Source organism: Humulus lupulus, chromosome 6 (assembly GCF_963169125.1).
Source record: "Humulus lupulus chromosome 6, drHumLupu1.1, whole genome shotgun sequence".
In the NCBI taxonomy this organism is placed as follows: Eukaryota; Viridiplantae; Streptophyta; class Magnoliopsida; order Rosales; family Cannabaceae; genus Humulus; species Humulus lupulus.
The window spans coordinates 53,643,629-53,649,628 of NC_084798.1; positions in this window are offsets into that span (position 1 = coordinate 53,643,629).

Genomic DNA, 6,000 nt, shown 5'->3' on the forward strand with positions numbered 1-6,000 from the left:
TGACTTCGGTGATGTGTGTACATACCCAGCCAATCTACAGGAACCCTAACCTTGGCATTGCTCTGATACCAAGTTGTAACGCCCTAGCTACCCCAGAACAGTTACGAAGAACGGTGAACCGGAAATTTGACCCGCTACCCGAGTCCTTTGGTTAAAAACGTGATCTAAGTGTTATTATCAGGTTAAGGTAGAAAACCAGTAAAAAGGTAAGGGTACATTTCATTAAGTAAATAAACTGCTCATGAGCCTTTTAAAATGTTTACAAGTAGTTCGTAATACAAAAGAGTCGCTACAGTTCCAAATTTACAAACTCCGCCGGCCTAAGCGGCAAAAATAGGGTAAACCCCTAGTTCCTCTGAGAACTCTTTGACCGTGGCGGTCAAGCGGCCCTGTATGTACATCACACCGCCCAAGCTCTCCACTCAAGGCTGGCCAATCTTTTCCTTTCCTTTACCTGCACCACATAGCACCCATGAGCCAAGGCCCAGCAAGAAAACACAATAGAATACGATATAATATCAACAACGATCATAATAATCATCTGGGACTATCAGTCCAACGAATAGGTGACAATAGCCAAAAGTCACAGTGATGAGCATCGCTCCCTCTAGCCATGTGGCGATAGGGTCACCAGGGCTTAATCGATAAATGTTTCGTTCATAAGTTTGCTCAGGACAGGTGCATGGTGATTGGTCACCATCATAACCTTCCTCCCGACTCTAGAGTGGAAACTATGGACAACGTCCCTTAGCCACGTGACAAACGGTCACCGGGGTCATATAACTTGGCTATAGTCATCTGGTCGTAGACCAGGCAAGCGCTTATAAGTTCTTCGACCTTAGGGTCGGTCCCACATTAATGCCATAGAGCCATTCAATGCGTAATCGTCGACTTTAGAGTCGGTCCCTGACTAGTCAGTGTCTTTAACAGGTAATCAGCATTCATTAGCATTTAGTATGCAATCCACGTTCACAGATCAACCAACATGCCTCAATATCAAACCATGCATGTCATATACCTGTACAGGGTGCAACTGTATCCATACACTGTTTTCTTACCTCAAGTTCGAGCGAGAAGTATGATAAAGACGACCCCTGAGAACGATCGGTCTTTTAGTTCCTTAGCGGTTACCTAATCACAACCAATTATAACCTCCATTAATGAGAATCCACAATAATAGGGTCTTAACCTAAGCACCACCCTCGGGACCTCGAAACATGCCCACACGGTGAGTAGAATCGATCCCGGGCCTTAAGGATTGAAACCCCAAGTCAAAAACCCTTAAAAACACTCAAAACGGGGTTTGGAAGGAACAGGGTAGCGCTACAGCGCTCAACCCCTAGCGCCACAGCGCTCTACTCAGAACCTCCCAAAAGCCAAAAAGCCTCCTGAGGAGCGCTATAGCGCCCTAGGGTGGGCGCTGTAGCGCTACCTCCAGCCCAAAACTTCTCTGAACCGACCTTCTTCATCTCCTTCGTTTCTAACTCGATCTCCAAGTTTCCAAAGCCTATTCTTGATGCCAAATGAACCCAAAAACCATCCCAACACACCCCAAACATCACAAGCATGGGAACCCTAGCCAAAACTCCCAACAAAACCCATGAATTCACCCTAAACATTTCAGCTGCAAAACAAAACTAAAACAGAGCAAACCAGAGAAACTATGGTTAGAAACTTACCCAAAGCTTGGCTTATGAAGCTCTTCAATGATGGAACACACTCCCAAACTCCCAAGGCTTGCTTCCTAAGCTTGAATCCTCAAAATTGGTTCAGAAACCACAAAGAACAGTGAGGAGAAGAAGGTACGGGAGAACTCTCAAAGATACTCTGTTTTCCATCACCTTTTCAGCTAAATAAGGTTATATCTATCCTAGGGGTGAAATGTCCATTTTACCCCTAGGTCAATTAATGGTTTCTAAAGACTTCCAAGGGCATTTTTGGTACTTCCCTCCTAATTCTTTAATCATAATTAACGCTCTCCAATTCCCGCTATTCTCAAAAATCATAAACACCAATAATTCACATCCCGTTACCCTTTATCTCCCGGTAACGCTCTAATCATCAAAATCACCCCGAGACTCAACCCAAGTCCCGGCACTTAATCCTGTTGTGACTAAACCGCTAATCAATAACCTACGATCGTCTCATGTCGAACAGCTCGAACAAACCCACATCATAATGTGGTCTCACATATATCATTGACATGCATACAATTAACATTATATTATAATATAATTCTCATAAACATACATAAACACGTTAAATGGCAAAATTAAACAATTATGGCCCTCCCGGCCTACAAATCCAGCCATTATACCACATTAGGGAATCTGGGGCATTACAAAGATCAATTAGGCTAGTTGATACTTTTCAAGTAATTTTCATCAATTAATAATGGTGGTAACACGATCAATGCATGACAATGAGTCGGAGAGGCCTAACAACCATGAAGACTTCCATACAGTCAGCCCTACTAGAGAGAGCATTTCTGCACCTCGTCGTCCTTAAAAACATCCCTAAATCCAGGATGGCGACCGCCTCTACACTAGCAACTCGTCATTGCCACATTACTGCCACAACCCAGGTTATATTAGTACGGTAGATTAGGAGAATGCTCAACTAAGGCGCAACCTCACCCACGCCAATAAGCGTATTGACAAATAAAGTCGCAATTACCCTTTCTGTAACCGACAAAAATTGTAGAAGGAGAACAAGTGGGTCCCGCAGTACTCCGACAGGGGTAATCCTCCTAATTTAAGTCATTCTATTTGAACCGCAACCCCGAGCTCGGTGCCATCAGAGTACATCCCCAAGAATAACCACCCTGCTGACAATCATAATAGGAATGAGCAGGCAGCTTGTGTTGCTGGAACACAGTCTGCTCAAACTACGCGAGTAAGGAGTACTTCCAAACGTACCGAAGTCCCCCCAAATCCTCCAACAACAGTCTGAATGACTAATCAAGTGCAAAGAAATGAGAAAACATTTGTAATGCCCCGGATTCCTTATTATGGTTAATGGCTAGATTAGTAGGCCGGGAGGGCCATAATTGTTTAATTATGCCATTAAATGTGTTTACACATGTTTATGAGAATTATATTATAATATAATGATAATTGTATGCATGTTGATGATATATGTTGAGACCACATTATGATGTGGGTTTGTTCGAGCTAGTCGACATGAGACGATCGTAGAATAGTGATTAGGGGTTTAGTCAAAACAGGTTTAAGTGTCGGGACTTGGGTTGAGTCTCGGGGTGATTTCGATGATTAGAGCGTTACCAGGAGATATAGGGTAACGGGATGTGAATTATTGGTATTTAAGAAGATTGAGAATAGCGGGAATTGGAGAGCGTTAATTATAATTAACGAGATAGGAAGGAAGTACCAAATATGCCCTTGGGAGCCTTTAGGAAGTATTAATTGACCTAGGGGTAAAATGGACATTTCACCCCTAGGATAGATATAACCTTTGACAGCTGAAGAAGAAGGTGGAAAAACAGAGTATGCAAAAGAGTTCTCCCGTACCTTCTTCTCTTCACCTTTCTTTGTGGTTTTTGAACCAATTTTGAGGATTCAAGCTTGGGAAGCAAGCCTTGGGAGTTTGGGAGTGTGTTCCACCATTGAATACCATCATAAGCCGAGCTTTGGGTAAGTTTCTAACCATGGTTTTCTCTAGTTTGCCCTGTTCTGGTTTTAATTTGCAGCTGAGATTTCTAGGGGGGGAATTCATGGTTTTGTGGGGAGTTTTGGCTAGGGTTCCCATGCTTGTGATGTTTGGGGTGTGTTAGAATGGTTTTTGGGTTCATTTGGCTATAAGAATAGGATTTGGAAGCTTGGAAATCGAGTTAGTATCGAAGGAGTTGAAGAAGGTCGGTTCAGGGGTGTTTGGGTCTGGAGGTAGCGCTATAGCGCCCACCTTAGGGCGCTACAGCGCTCCTCAGGAGGCTTTCTGGCACTTGGGTGGTTCTGAGTGTAGCGCTGGGGCACTAGGGGTTGAGCGCTGTAGCGCTACCCTGTTCCTTCTAAGTCCCGTTTTGAGTGTTTTTAAGGGTTTTTGACTTGGGGTTTCAATCCTTAAGGCCCGGGATCCCTGGATTAGTAGACCGTGTGGGCATGTTTCGAGGTCCCGAGGGTGGTGCTTAGGTTAAGACCCTATTATTATGGATTCCCATTAATGGAGGTTATAATTGGTTGTGATTAGGTATCCGCTAAGGAACTAAAAGATCGATCGTTCTCAGGAGTCGTCTTTATCATACTTCTCGCTCGAAACTGAGGTAAGAAAATAGGGTATTAATATAGTTGCACCCTGTATAGGTATATGACATGCATGGTTTGATATTGAAGCATGTTGGTTGATATATGTGGACGTGGATTGCATATTAAATGCTAATGAACGCTGATTACCTGTTTATGACACTGACTAGTCAGGGACCGACTCTAAAGTCGATGATCACGCATTGAATAGCTCCATGGAATTAATGTGGGACCGACCCTAAGGTCGAAGAACTTATAAGCGCTTGCCTGGTCTTCGAGCAGATGACTATAGCCAAGGTATATGACCCCGGTGACCGTTTGTCACATGGCTAGGGGACGCTGTCCATAGTTACGACTCTATAGTCGGGAGGAAGGTTATGTTGGTGGCCAATCACCATGCACCTGTCCTGATCAAACTTATGAAAGAATCACTCATCAGTTAAGCCCTGGTGACCCTATCGTCACGTGGCTAGAGGGAGCTATGCTCATTATTGTGACATTTGGCTAATGTCACCTATTTGTTTGGACTGATAGTCCTGAATGGTTATTATGACCGTTGCTGATATTATATCATGCTTTACTGTGTTTTCTTGCTGGGCCTTGGCTCATGGGTTCTATCTGGTGCAGGTAAAGGAAATGAGAAACTTAACCAAGCCTGAGAGGAGAGCTTGGGCGATGTTGTGTACATACAGGGCCGCTTGACCGCCACGGTCAAGGAGTTCTCAGAGTGACTAGGGGTTTACCCTATTTTTGCTGCTTAGGCCTGCGGGGATTGTAAATTTGGAACTGTAGCGACTCTTTTGTATTATGGACATCTTGTAAACATTTAAAAAAAAAGCTCATGAGCAGTTTATTTACGTGATGAAATGTACCCTTTCCTTTTTATTGGTTTTCGCCTTAACCTGATAATAGCACTTAGATCACGTTTTTAACCAAAGGACTCGGGTAGCAAGTCAAATTTCCGGTTCACTGTTCACCGTAACTGTTCTGGGGTAACCAGGGCGTTACAACTTGGTATCAGAACAATGCCAAGGTTAGGTTTCCTGTAGACTGGCTGGGTATGTACACATATCACCGAAGTCAAGCTCGACTCATGGTTTGGTAACTATTTATGTGGTTACATGTATAATTGTTTAAATGTGATATATATGATTTACCTGTGCGCATGAGATACCATGTTGAGCTTGTGCCCTGAAATATTATATCTTCAGCAAATGTGTGCTAATTAGTACTGAGATTGTTGGCGCCTGCTTATTAGTATGGTTGTTTATAAGTTATTATGTGATACATGCTGAGTGCTGAGTGCCATGAACGTGTATCTGATTGTGAATACTAAATGACTGTGGAATGTGATAGTTGTCTGTTGTTCTTGGACCGTGAGGCGGCAAGAGGTTTAGTTATTACTACCTGACTGGCCGTATTGATTAATGTTTCAGTAAGGTATCAGTGACAGAATGAACTCAGGACAGAAAGACATGTCAGCTGGCCAGAGTGATCCAGGCCAGAATAATAACAGTCAGGGTCAAGAGAATGAACAATCTCAGATTCCACAGCCTGCACCTACAAACTGGCAATAGATGTTTGAGGAGTTGTAGGCTACAGTGTTAAAACAGGGAGAGGAGCTTCGTCTCCTAAGACAGCAGCAAGTACCTGTGGTTGCCAATGTTGCAGAGGCACCTTCTGTGTCGGTGCCAGTTACTGGGCAACTGCCTGGGGTTGAAAATAGATTGGAACCTCTTCA